The sequence below is a fragment of the Mus caroli genome, unplaced genomic scaffold (assembly GCF_978045245.1).
Source record: "Mus caroli unplaced genomic scaffold, Mus_caroli_1 scaffold_1, whole genome shotgun sequence".
NCBI classification, from domain to species: domain Eukaryota; kingdom Metazoa; phylum Chordata; class Mammalia; order Rodentia; family Muridae; genus Mus; species Mus caroli.
In genome coordinates this window covers 26,988,534-27,002,874 of record NW_028227256.1, presented here as the reverse complement: position 1 = coordinate 27,002,874, position 14,341 = coordinate 26,988,534, and positions in this window count along the sequence as shown.

Sequence of the window (14,341 nt, the reverse complement as noted above, 5' to 3'; positions counted from 1 at the left end):
TATACTGTGTTTCCTAATTTCCCAGTCCTTTTTCTTGAAACAGATGCCCAGTGAAATTAGATGAAGCTGTCTCTACATGATGTTAAGGCATATTCCATGTGCCAAGAACCATAATTGACAGACAAATTTTCCACTGGAGATACCTGCTAGACAACCCCATAAAAGATTATTTCATGTCTCCAGCATAGAAGATAAGTTTTGTTAATTATAAGTACTAGTGCAGTGGCTCTCACTGTGTCGTGTCATGCAGGGATATTCTGTTTGCTATGTGTTGTTGTAACTACTCTTTTCTATTCTGCACTTTGATTACTCAACCTGTCCAAGCACTCCATGAACAAAATTACATTTTAGAGAAAAGTAGTTGAGTACAGCTTCTATGCCCACTCTAATTTCTTCCCTTCTACCAAAGTGTAGCACAACTTCTGTATTGAGAATCAAAGATGGGCAACCAAGTCTCTTTCTAGAAAACAATTCCTAACATCAAGTAAATATCTTTGAGTGCCCATGGTCCATGCTACTTCTTGGCCATGTTACTCATCAACATACTTCAGCATACCTCAAATGATATACTTTCTTGAAGTTCTCCATCTCTCCTGTATACACATTTTTGCTTATTTTAGTTTCTACTTCATATCAAGTGTCTCTCTTTATTCTGTTTCTCTTTATTTCCTTAATGTTTTGACAGTCGACATTTCTCCTTGTTGTACTTCTTCACCCACAAGGAGCAATATTATTGGGGTTTCCATAGCATCACCAGTATCAATCTTACAGTAACAGACACTGATGTTGCTTTAGCTAAATCTTCAAATGATGTATGGTTCAAGAGGGGCAAAATGGAAACCCTTATCCTGCTCCCGATTTTCAAAGAAATGCTTTGAGCTTTTCTTGTTTAGTAAGATATAGCTGTGAGGGGTTGTATATTGGTTTTATTATACTCAGATACACCGCTTGTATTCCTAAATTCTCCACTGTGTTTATCATAAAGGGTATATTTTCTCAAAGGGACTTTCAAATGCTCACATGCATGTTGGAGAAGAAGGAAAATACTCACTAGTGGTAAGAATGCAAATTGGTGCAGGCATGATAAAAATAAAGGTGGAAATTTCTAAAAAAAAAAAAAAAAAAAAAAAAAAAAAACCACAAAAAAACCAAAAACCAAAACCAAACAAACAAAAAAACCAAACCCTAAATCACATGTACTATTGTACTATTCAGACATGTACTAAAAGTACCCAGCATTCTATTTTAGAGATATATCTTCTTCCATGTTCACTGTTGCTCCATACACAATCGTTAGCAAACACAACAGCCTTGACGTCTACCAACCAATGAATAAATAATAAAAATATGACACATTTATACAATGGGCATATTATTCAGCTATTAAGGAAAATGAAATCATAAAAGCCAAATTTAAATGAATGAGTAGAAACAATCATTCTGAATAATGTCACCCAGGATGAGAAAGGCAAACGTGAGTGTTTTCTCTCATTTGTGGCAATCCTTCATGATTGTTCAGACATGTTTCAGTTGGAATGCACAGAGACGTCAGAAAATTGGTAATGGGCTTGGAGGGATGGCTATTAAAGGGAGAGGAGATAGAACATAGTTGTAGGAATGAAGAAAGGAAAGTAATGGGTCAGGAAAAGTTAAATGTGGTAAGCGATGGGAAGGCAAGTTAGAAGACCATATATAATGAGGAATAGCACATGCTAAAGACATTTTGAAAAAAAATATATGAAAACTTACTGCTATAGAAGTTTCCTGAAAATATATCCATACACATACATGAAATAAGTTTAGATGGATATCCCTATAACAAAATGATCACATTAACACTAGCTACCCTGGGCTTATAAATTAAAACCCAGTGCAAGGAATGGAGTGTGTCTTTTGAATTAGTAAGCTTGTGAGACTCTGTTTTCTCTCAAATGTTGTAGACTATTGTCAATAATCTCAGTTACAATACAAATCATGACAATAAGACCCTATTGCTGAAGTTGACATGTATTTGGCCAGAAAATATGACAACATCAAGTTCATACTGCTTTGGCAGCTTCATTCCTACTGGCTAGCTTTGCTAGTACTGGAAAGTACTATGTTCAGTGCCAGAAGAGGAAACTTAACATCAGTCATCGACTTTGAACCCTGCAAGATATCATAACAATTGACCTGCCAAGATATTCCCACTCATGGATTAGAGGCATGGATGTTATAGGAATAATCAACTACTTTCTGCTTGGTTTAAAGGCCTGGGTCACAAGATGAAATTCCTATGCATCACAATTATTAGGACCAAGAACCTGTGGTCAGACAGCAGGTCATAACCACTAGAGGAGGAGAATTTACTTGCTATTTTGCTAAATGAACATAAGATCAAACCTCTCACAATGACTTATATCTGTGGTTTAGTGCACTTCTCTGTCCTTAGCAGAGAAACATTTCTACAGTAGAGCAACACAGAGAGTTACATCATGAATAGAACAAGAGAGTGAAGAATGTAAAGCCATAAATAAGACATTTATCACTCTCTGCCTGCTTCTTCCCAAGGGTCAAGGCTCATGGTGGAAGACGGGGCAGAAATCATGTCAGAGCCAAATTGGTATATGACTATAGAGAACTGGTATTTTATTGACAGAGTAGAACAAACATACAGAAGTTGTGACCTTCATAAACTCAAGCCAAGCAAAAATCCTGGCATGGAGAATGGAGGAGCTGTGGGAAACTGATAGTTGCTGGAAGAGGTTAGATCAGTTCTCTTTAAGAGTGTGGTGCTTTGTCCATAGTTTAACTGTGCTATACACTATTTTACCACAAATCCAAGTGTGTATAGACAGCACAAATTACATTTTATGGACTTTTAAAAATACTGAGAACACAAATTGGGGTTGGAGGTAGAGTTAGCAAAGATCTGTGCAAAGCTGGGGTAGGGAGGTAAAATTGATAATATATATTGTGGAATTATCAAAGTATTAATGCTAAAAATCCAATAAATAGACTATAATTGTAATGGTATGAACGTATGATAGCCCCATGCATCGCTGAAAAGTTTACTGCTTTTTAAATGTTTACTTAATTTTCAGAAGTCTCAGGTTAGACATTTGAAGTTCATATAGGATAAGGAAGTCATCACTCATCATGTAAAGAAATTATGGGTACATTTAAAATCAGTACCCAAATTGGTAGTACACATGTGGCATTTATAAATATAACATTATATGTAAGTTCTGTTTTGAGGTTTAAATAGTAATTTCCAATCAAATAAAGTTATACTCAAAAGGAGCATCTTTATTTTTCCATTTAGTTTTCAGGACACATTAATGATCACATTTCATTTAAAAGTCTAATGGACAGCCAGAAAGATGACTTAGCAGTGCCTGACAAATACAGAAGTAGATGCTTACAGTCATCCATTGGATGGAGCACAGGGCCCCCAATGATGGAGCTAGAGAAAGTACCCAAGGAGCTGAAGGGGTTTGCAACCCCATAGGAGGAACAACAATATGAACTAACCAGTACCCTCAGTGCTCCCTGGGAATAAACCACCAACAAAAGAAAACACATGTTGGAACTTGTGGCTATGTAGCAGAGGTTGGCCTTGTTAGTCATTTAGGGGAGGAGAGACCCTTGGTCCTGTGAAGTTTCTATGCCCCAGTATAGGGGAATGCTAGGGCCCGGAAGCTGGAGTGGGTGGGTTGGTGAACAGGGGGAGGGGTGAGGGTATAGGAGATTTTTGAAGGGGACACCAGGAAAGGGGATAACATTTGAAATGTAAATAAAGAAAAGAAAATATCTACAAAAAAAAAAAAAAGAAAAGAAAAGAAAAGAAAAGAAAAAGGAATAATGCTCCCTTTGTAGACAACCTGAGATCAATTCCTAGCATCTAGATTGTGAAGTTTTCACCTGTCTGGTTTTTTTTTTTTTTTGCCTCCAGGTCATCTGAATCTTGTGTCCACTGTGGGCATTTGCACTCACATTTACAGACTCAAAAGAGATCATACACATATGCACAATTTAAAATAATGTACATTTCAGAATTCCAATCTAAAGTCACAATAAATATACAAAATATGAGGAACAAAAAGTTATATAATAGCCTGTATTGAAATAGCAGAATCACATCTCAAAAGAAAGCTTTCTGAATCTGTGACTGTAAATGGATTTCAGTATTATGTCTGGTAGCAACCCTTGTTACTGATTTTATCACATGTATGCAAGCTGAACAACGAGTTTGTAAGTAACATTACAGGCAAATTTATTGAGAGGGCAGACAAAGACCTTATGCATCCTCTTACAGAGAACTAAGTTTACAAGTCCATATTGCTTCCTCTTTCTTTTTCAACTGAGCTCTACATGATTATCCCGAAATAATGAGAGGATCATAAAAAAGGCATCTTTGCAATTTCTCTGTCACAGTATAAAGTGCTCACTCATATTTTTATCATGTATGTATACTTATGTCCGAGCTTATGTGAGAAGTTACCTAAGGCATTCAGAATGGTGGCGCATTTCCTCAACCGTGGGTTACTGAAGTTGTCAGTCACTCTGTGTAGGTGCTGGGATCTGAATTTTGTCTTTCTACAGGAGCACTTTACCGCTCTTAACCTCAAAGCCATCTCCTCAGCCTCACACCTTATCACTTTTTTAAAGAATATATATCATTAGCATTTGACTATTTCTCTTACCTATTACAGAATTACATATACTTGATAAGAACATCTACTATTCACTATTGTGTTATGTTGATCTCTGGTGGTTCATATATGAGTCCGAAGACAGTTTTGAAAACAATGCTGTGTCCAGGCATGTTACAGAAGAATGCTTCATTTTCCTGGAATGGATCAGAAGTTTCATTACTGAAAACAGTGGTTTTTTTCGTTTTCTCAGCTATTTTTAAAACGTTTACTCATTAATAAGAATTACTAATGATTTTCAGCTTTCCTCAAACCACAAGGCATAACACTAGATACTTTTAATTGTACTATTGTAGCTCATAAAAATATGCCCTACAGTAAGCTGCAGGCGAATGGTAAGCCGTTGACAGTTCTTTGGAAAACCTTCATTTGATTATGGAAGTGCTTTTCCTTCTAAATATGAAAATTAAGCAAAGTTTCTAAGCTTCTTGGAAAATATCACAGAGAGTTTTCTTTCCTTTTCAACTTCTTACACAAAAAATTGAGCTTAAAGTATAAAAGGCTACTTCCAGCAAAGCTTCTCATGTGGCAATCTTCCATTGGAAAGGGTCCTAAAAACTGGAATTGGAGGCAGATTTCTTGGCCACCTTTGCACAGGAGTTTCTTCAGTGTAGTGGCAGAAATCAATGGTTTCCTTAAATAAAACACTCAAGGGACAGAGGAAATCAGAGCCTGGCTCAGTTCCTAGAATTTGTGGTTTTTTTCCTGTGTGATCGTTCCCCTTAGCAAGTACTTTCAAAGTCAAATCTACTTTTCTACATTCATAATAAAAAGGATGTAAGAAACTACACTTGAGCATAAAGATCCAGTGCTTATAGTAATTCTCATCATGATGCTATCAAGTCTATAGTCTGTGGACTCTGATCTATAGGACCTGAAATCATAGCACATTAGCAAGAGGAACAATAAACCACTTAGCTTCTGAACTGCTTAAAATCAGTTCTCATTGTAGTGTACACAGATGATTATCAGCAGAAGTCTCTGTAAGCTAGTATGCCTTTCCTCTCTTTTTCTCCATAGTTATTTTCATCTACCATATCTTGATTAGTTCATTTATCTACACATTCACCATTCACTTATTCAGTCATTTAATCAGCAAAGATTTGTATATACTCAATTGTTTGTCACTTAACCCAGATTAACTTGAATTCAGTTTATTTCTGGAATTTCATTATTGACCTTCCTTGTGACATTTGTAGTAGAGCACACTGGATATTTTAAAGTCCTACCCAGGCACATTGCACAGATGTCTAAATCTTCCCTAACAGAATTCAAAAGCCCCTGGTTAAAAGATTAGGGTAGAAGGGGTTTAAAAGACTTAAATTAGTATTTGTTGTAATAGGACATTAGCTAATATTATAAACTGATTGCTAACTGGTTGTATCTGCATTAGCTGTTTTATTCTTCTACATTGATATAGGCTGAGAACATGATACTGATAAATTGAGCAGCATTTGACAATTACAGTAGTCATGAAAAGAGTTCTGTACACTCCAACAGTTCAGGATTTGCAAGGCTACACTCTGTGTGGCGTCACCTGCCATGCCTCTGCAGTCTTATTCTCTTGTCTTCTTAGGCACAGTAGGATTGCAGTGAGAAGTCTGACCCAATGCTATGAACAGCAGAGTACATGTGTTGGAAATTGTAGAGGGGCCAGTCACAGTGATAACCAAAAAAATTTATCGAGTGCTATCTACAAGTAATGACCATGTAACTAACAATGCAGTACAGACAGTGACCTTTAGTAGTGAGCACAATTATTATCTGGCTTTAACTGGCAAGGGAGTTAAAAGTCCAAATTGATCAGGAATAAGAATACTCTCTAACAGTCAATATCAGTGTTGAGATTTGTGTCTTGTTTTCAGAAATGCGTATAATTGGCATACTATACTTCTCTAATACAAACAAAAGTTAACATGTAAATGCTTTATCCAAACAAGCCATTAAGATGTATGCTATTATTGATGGAATACATTACATCAGGTAGCTGTATTTCCAGATAATGAAAACCAGTGAATTTCAGTAAAAAAAATTCTTCAGTAGTTTAGTTCCATCATAATTAATAAAATACACAATATTTTAATTGCATAAAATTAGTTTATTTCCTATAACAAGTTTGCTATTAAAGTAGAAGCATACATATTGGAGCCATAATTTTTTTTCCAATTTTTTATTAGGTATTTTCTTCATTTACATTTCAAAGGCTATCCCAAAAGTCCCCCATACCCTCCCCGCTCTCGCTATCCACCCACTCCCACTTCTTGAACCTGGTGTTCGCCTGTACTGGGGCATATAAAGTTTGCAAGACCAAGGGGCCTCTCTTCCCAATGATGGTCGACTAGGCCACCTTCTGCTACATATGCAGCTAGAGACATGCGCTTTGGGGGTACTGGTTAGTTCATATTGTTGTTCCACCTATAGGGTTGCAGACCCATTCAGCTCCTTGGGTACTTTCTCTAGCTCCTCCACTGGGGGCCCTGTGATCCATCCTATAGCTGACTGTGAGCATCCACTTCTGTGTTTGCTAGGCACTGGCATAGCCTCACAAGAGACAGCTATATCAGGGTCCTTTCAGCAAAATCTTGCTGGTGTATGCAATGGTGTCTGTGTTTGGAGGCTGATTATGGGATGGATCCCCAGGTGCAGCAGTCTCTGGATGGCCCATCCTGTTGTCTCACCTCCAAACCTTGTCTCTGTAACTCCTTCCATGGGTGTTTAGTTCCCAATTCTAAGAAGGGGCGAAGTGTCCATACTCTGGTCTTCATTCCTCTTGAGTTTCATGTGTTTTGCAAATTATATATTGGGTGTTCTAAGTTTCTGGGCTAATATCCACTTGTCAGTGAGTATGTAGCATGTGAGTTCTTTTGTGATTGGGTTACCTCACTCAAGATGATATCCTCCAGATCCATTCATTTGCCTAGGAATTTCATAAATCCATTCCTTTTAATAGCTGAGTAGTACTCCATTGTGTAAATGTACCACATTTTCTGTATCCATTCCTCTGTTGAGGGACATCTGGGTTCTTTCCAGCTTCTGGCTATTATAAATAAGGCTGCTATGAACATAGTGGAGCATGTGTCCTTCTTACCAGTTGGAACATCTTCTGAATATATACCCAGGAGTGGTATTGCGGGATCCTCCTGTAGTACTATGTCCAATTTTCTGAGGAACCGCCAGACTGATGTCCAGAGTGGCTGTACAATGGAGCCATGATTCTTAAAATGTGACCACACCATTCTTTAACTTTTACAGTTGATTGACAAGCCGCAGGGTTCCTGTCTTACTTAGCTTTCTTGTTGCTGCAACAAAACACCATAGCCAAAAATCAAGTTAAGGAGGAAAGCGTTTATTTGGCTCACACTTCCATATTGCTGACTATCATTAGAGAAAGTCAGGGTAGGAATTCAAACGAGTCAGAAACTGAGAAGCAGAAGCTGATACAGAGGCTATAATGGAGCATTGCATACAGCTTGCTTTCTTGTAGAATCCAGGACCACCAGCACAGGGATAGCACCACACACAATACACTGGTCCCTCCCCCATAAATCACTAACTAATAAAATGCCTACAGCCAGATCTTATGGAGGAATCGTCTCAATTGAGGATCCCTTCTTACAGATAACTCTAGTATTTGTATCAACTGGACATAAGACTAGACGGCACAGTTTCATTTTCTCCTAATAACTCTCTCAGTGTCTTCAATCCAGAATGTCACCAGAAGATCCACTCTAATGTTTTACATTGTGTGAATCAACAAAGAAGCTCCACACAAAACTCTCTATTTAGTTGTAGAAAGTACAACTAAAGTACAGGGATATGGGTAGAACTTGTTCAATGCTGAGGAGATAGATAAGCAGGACTTTCAAAAATTGAGAGAATAAATGGTATGCACACTGAACTCTGAGCTGTGTGCTGTGTGAAATGTGTTATCTTCACTGCCTTGGGACTATTACTATATGTCTATTTTATTAGGTGGGTATATGGTGCATTTTGAAAACACCGGCAGGGATTTGGGTATGTTAAGTGCATAATAATTTCACAGCATGGAAACTATCTTTACTCTGGTATCAAGTACTAAGGGCAGTGGTGTGAGAATCATATTGTTATTTGGCTCAGGAGCTTGAAACCCTCTGACTTTAGATTAGTGGGTGAATTGGAGGAGTTGAAAGTTTCAGGGAGGAATGCTTGTCTTTCTGGAATGAAAGCCTAATTTACTGAGAGCAAAATACTATTATATTTGATTTCCCTATTGCTTTTGGGTTTTTAAGTATTTAAGTCATAGAAGCAAAATTCACATAATAGTTATCATCACATTGGTGCAAGGAAATCATTAATTGATTTGTTAATTATTCTTATTGAGATAAAGCAAGAGGTTAATTGCTATGAACATAGTATTTATATTCACCTCCTGTTACTGCTGTATTAATGATCCTGTCACCTCACACATATATCTGAGAATACCAATTATCCTCATTTGTGGTATATATTTTTCCTTCAGAAAAGTAATGTGCATAGTAATAATTAATTTAGTTACATTGTATATAACTTTATAATTGCCTTTGAATTGTAGTATATGGCTTTAGAATACAGAGAGTATTCATGTCTACTCTTAAATATATTTTGTTTTGACAGTGTCAAATATTGGTTCTGTAATGTTTTCCATTCATGCATTTGATTACTTCATAAACATTTATTCATTGCTTTGGTAATGTGGTTTATTAAATCCTAAAAACATAGAAAATCATCAACCAACTACTCATTCTTGAAATGTGCTGGTGTTAGTTGTATAATGTTATCTTCATTAATGAGCAATTAGTGGAATGAAGGATGACTGAAAATAAAATAAATCCAATTGGACATACACCTTCCTTTCACACAGATAATCATGTTGTAATACCAACTTGCAATCATTATATTCAAAATATTAAATAATTCATCCTCTAGTTTTAAAAGTCAATATCCATTACAAATTTACAGAGTTGAAAAATTAGCTATATGAATTTATGTTTTTAGTACTCATGATTACATCTGTATTTTGGCACATACTAAGCAAGTCTTCTGCCTGTATGATGTATATTTACATATCTCTGGCAGTAATGCAAGACACTATACCTTCTAGTATTTTCTATAATCCTCCAGGTTCTGTGGTAGCACCAAGAGAGGAGTTTTATATCTTTAAAGGGGGACCTAATTGTACCACATATGCTGATTTTATGGAAGTAAATGCTTATCTCAGTACATAGAACCCCAGTTTGCTTCTCTTTTTATTTATTTATTTTTGGAAGATCCAATTTATCAACATTCAATAAAATGTTATATTTTAACAAGATAGTTCTTTGATAATTTGCCTAATTGTTTTTAGTATAGAATAGAGTTAATTAAAGGCATGTGAGAGAGAGAGAGAGAGAGAGAGAAGAGAAGAGAAGAGAAGAGAAGAGAAGAGAAGAGAAGAGAAGAGAAGTAGAAGAGTAGAGGGGTATATGATGGCCATGAGCACGTAGAGAGAGAGGGGGAAAGGGAATGGGGAGAGAGAGGGGAAGGGAATCAGGGAAAGAGCAAGAGAACAAGAGACCAAGAGCCATAATTTGCCTATGTATCAAATTTAAAGTATTATAAGATAAAGTGTAATTGTATTTAATAATTTCTATCTATTAAAATAACCATAATAGTGGTAATTCACTTAGGTCAATTCTGTTAGATTGAAACCTAAATTACATGTGTATGCAGGTTTTAGTACCTACTAAATTCTACAAGCATCTGTTAAAATGTTTAAACATTGAAAATATTTGAAGATATTTTGAAAAAAATACATACAATCAAGGTACTGATATCAATATTTCATTAAATTTCTATTATTTATCATATTATCATTCTGTTTAGCACGAATATAAAATACCATTTATCCTTAGATCAACAACTTGACATTAAACATAATTATAATCCCAGAGATTTTACCAAACTAGCATTTGCCTTCTGTCATTTTTCAGTACATCGCTGCTTTACTTTATTCTTACCTCTGTTTAATCTCAGGACATAGGCTTTTCCTAAGTCATAGAATCAATTTTTCTTTGCTTTTCACTATACGAATACTTTTTAAAAAAATAAACTGTGTATACTCTCGTGACATGCAGAGGGTTGTATGCAACACAGAATCAGACACATAAACACCTGAATTTCTGAAGCTTACTATCCAGTTAAAACATGGAAAATAGTGATTAAATGAATAAATATAGGGTAAGTTTCTGCTCTATTCAGATAATAGGGGGAAAATACTCATGAGAGGAAATACAGAGACAAAGTGTGGAGCAGAGACTGAAGGAAAGGCCAACCAGAGATTGCCCCACCTGGCGATCCATCCCATATACAGTCACCAAAACCAGACACTATTGTGCATGCTAACAAGTGCTTGCTGACAGAAGTCTGATATAGCTGTCTCCTGAGAGGCTCTTCCAGTGCCTGAACAATACAGATGTGGAAGCTCACAGCCAACCACTGGACTGAGCACAGGGTCCCCAGTGGAGGAGTTAGAGAAAGGACTAAAGTTGCTGATGGGGTTTGCAACCCCATAGGAAGAACAACAATATCAAACAATCAGACATCCCCAGATCTTCCAGGGACTAAACCACCAATCAAAGAGTATACATGGAGGGACCCATGGTTCCAACCATATATGTAGCAGAGGATGGCCTTATCTGACATCAATGGGAGGAGAGGCTCTTGGTCAAGTGAAGGCTTGATGCTCCAGTGTAGGGGAATGACAGGGCAGCGAGGCTGGAGTGGGTGGTAAAACAGCCTCATAGAAGCGTGGGGGGGGGAGATAGGATTCGGGGATTGGGGAGATAGGGAACAGGGAAAGGGGACAGCATTTGAAATGTGAATAAAGAAAATTAAGAAAAGAAAACCCTAAATAAATCATGTCCTAGAAGAAGAAGAAAAAAAAAGCCATGGAGATACATCTTTAGAAATTTCTACCTAAAGTAATGACTTCTGCAGAAGAAGCGTGAGAAAGGAGAAAATCTATGTGGGAACCTTGTGAGGACAGACTAGGAAAAGACCAAAATAGTTATGATGATGATGGATAAGATGGTGATGTTGATGCTGATTGTGATGATGATGATGGTGAGGAGGAGGAAGAAGAGGAAGAGAAGGAAGAAGTTGAAAGAATAATATAGATTATAGGTTTCTGTTCAAAAGTATATTTTACATAATGGGTGGAACTGGAAGACCAAAATAATTTTGTGCTTGCTGATGTAGAAATTAGGTAGGATCCCAGTCAAGCAGATTTCTCTGGAAAGTAATCTCAGAATCTATTCTCAGGGATATGGTACTACCAAGAACATTCAGAGACATGACTTGATATAATATGCTTTAAATAAACTCAATGGCCAAGTGGGAGTAATATGTAGAAGTATCCAAGAGAACAATGTCCTATTAGTGATTATAAAGGTCGGAGACCTATTTGGAATCATTTCTGAGAGAACAGAAAGAAATGGGCAGATCAAGACTAAATTTGGGACAAGACTTCTGAAAATGATAAGTCAAAAATGATTCAGGAAATTCTGCTTTTGTTAATGGAGAAAACTGTGGAAAACTACTGTGGCTGTCAGGGTCAATAAGATGAGAGCAAATCTAAGATATGCATCAACATCATCATCTTATCCATCATCATCATCATTAGGGTTTTCTTTTCTTAATTTTCTTTATTCACATTTCAAATGCTGTCCCCTTTCCCTGTTCCCTATCTCCCCAATCCCTGAATCCTATCTCCCTCTACCTGCTTCTTTGAAGCTTTTCCACCACCCACTCCAGCCTCGCTGCCCTGTCATTCCCCTACACTGGAGCATCAAGCCTTCACTTGACCAAGAGCCTCTCCTCCCATTGATGTCAGATAAGGCCATCCTCTGCTACATATATGGTTGGAACCATGGGTCCCTCCATGTATACTCTTTGATTGGTGGTTTAGTCCCTGGAAGATCTGGGGATGTCTGATTGTTTGATATTGTTGTTCTTCCTATGGGGTTGCAAACCCCATCAGCAACTTTAGTCCTTTCTCTAACTCCTCCACTGGGACCCTGTGCTCAGTCCAGTGGTTGGCTGTGAGCTTCCACATCTGTATTGTTCAGGCACTGGAAGAGCCTCTCAGGAGACAGCTATATCAGACTTCTGTCAGCAAGCACTTGTTAGCATGCACAATAGTGTCTGGGTTTGGTGACTGTATATGGGATGGATCGCCAGGTGGGGCAATCTCTGGTTGGCCTTTCCTTCAGTCTCTGCTCCACACTTTGTCTCTGTATTTCCTCTCATGAGTATTTTCCCCCTATTATCTGAATGCAAATCTAAGAAGTAGGGCAATGGGGGTTTGATTTAGTATGTGTGATGTTTAAATCATTTGTGAGACATGTGAAAGAAAATCAGAATGGATCTTACAGGGAATGCAAGTTGTCATTGATAAAGAAAGGTAAGGAAGAACTTGCACTTTTCCAAGTGTATAAAACATTCTATTCCTAAGAAAGAAGAGAAGGAGGAAGAGGAGGAGCAGGACGAGAAGAAGAAAGAGTCCTTTAATGAGGAAAATGTTGATTACAATGAAAAATATACTGGTTTGGCTTTTTCAACATGGACTTTATATACTGTGGCCCTTGCTTTATTAGGAAGAGATATTTGTCTGAGCTTTCCAGTAGAAATACCTTAATAGTTCTAAGGATGAAACTGTCTAATCACAGGTAGCATGAACCAGAGTTCATTGACAGAACATGTAATCCAGTGTATTGAGCTGGAGAGTCATAAAGCATGTTCAAGGTATTTGCCTCCCACAAGGAATCACATAAGTGTAGGAGGATACTTACTAAGGCTGGGTTTCCATTGGGGAATTTTAATGTTTGCCTTTACTTTTGAGGAATGATCCTGCAGTAAGAGAGATATGGCCTCATGCCTGGATTTAGATAAAGAGGTAGTAGAGAAGTTGCTTGGGAACATGAAGAGTGATATCTTTAGGGTTCAGATGTCAGTGTTTGCCTTAGACAGACATGATTTAAGTCTGCCAAGCAGGAAGAGTATAAGAACAATATCTTGAAGACTGAGAAATAAATAGAGATCAGAGTCTCTCCACTTTAAACTTTTCCTAATCTCCCTACTGATAATTTCCCATTACAGACTCCCCCATAATTCCGAAATGGAAGTTTCCTCCAGCTCTGCTTAACTCTGTCTTCCTAGGATTAGTAACTGTTTCAGACAATTTGAGAACCTCTATCCCTAATTTATTATAATTTGTCCAATTATGTATGACAACCATTTAAACAATATGTTCACACTGTTTCAGTCAGTATTGTTGAAACCTTGTGAAAGCTTAAGCTTCCTTTAACAAAGAACTATTTTTTTTTTTCTTGAAAATTGAGCAAATTCATTAGCACTGTGTTTCTTCACAGGAGCATGATAATTAGTCATTAATGACTTGTTCTCTTAAAAACAAATATGTCTGACAGGGTGACCTAGGAATTTACATTTCAATGCTTGCTGAATTTCTTTTTGCTACTGAGTCTGTGAATGCAGCCTTAATATATTCATTTCCAGTGACATGCAGTGATCAATGAGGCTTTCAGGATTAAAGCAACCTGCAAGGTCAAAACAGAGAAATCCACAGGACAGCC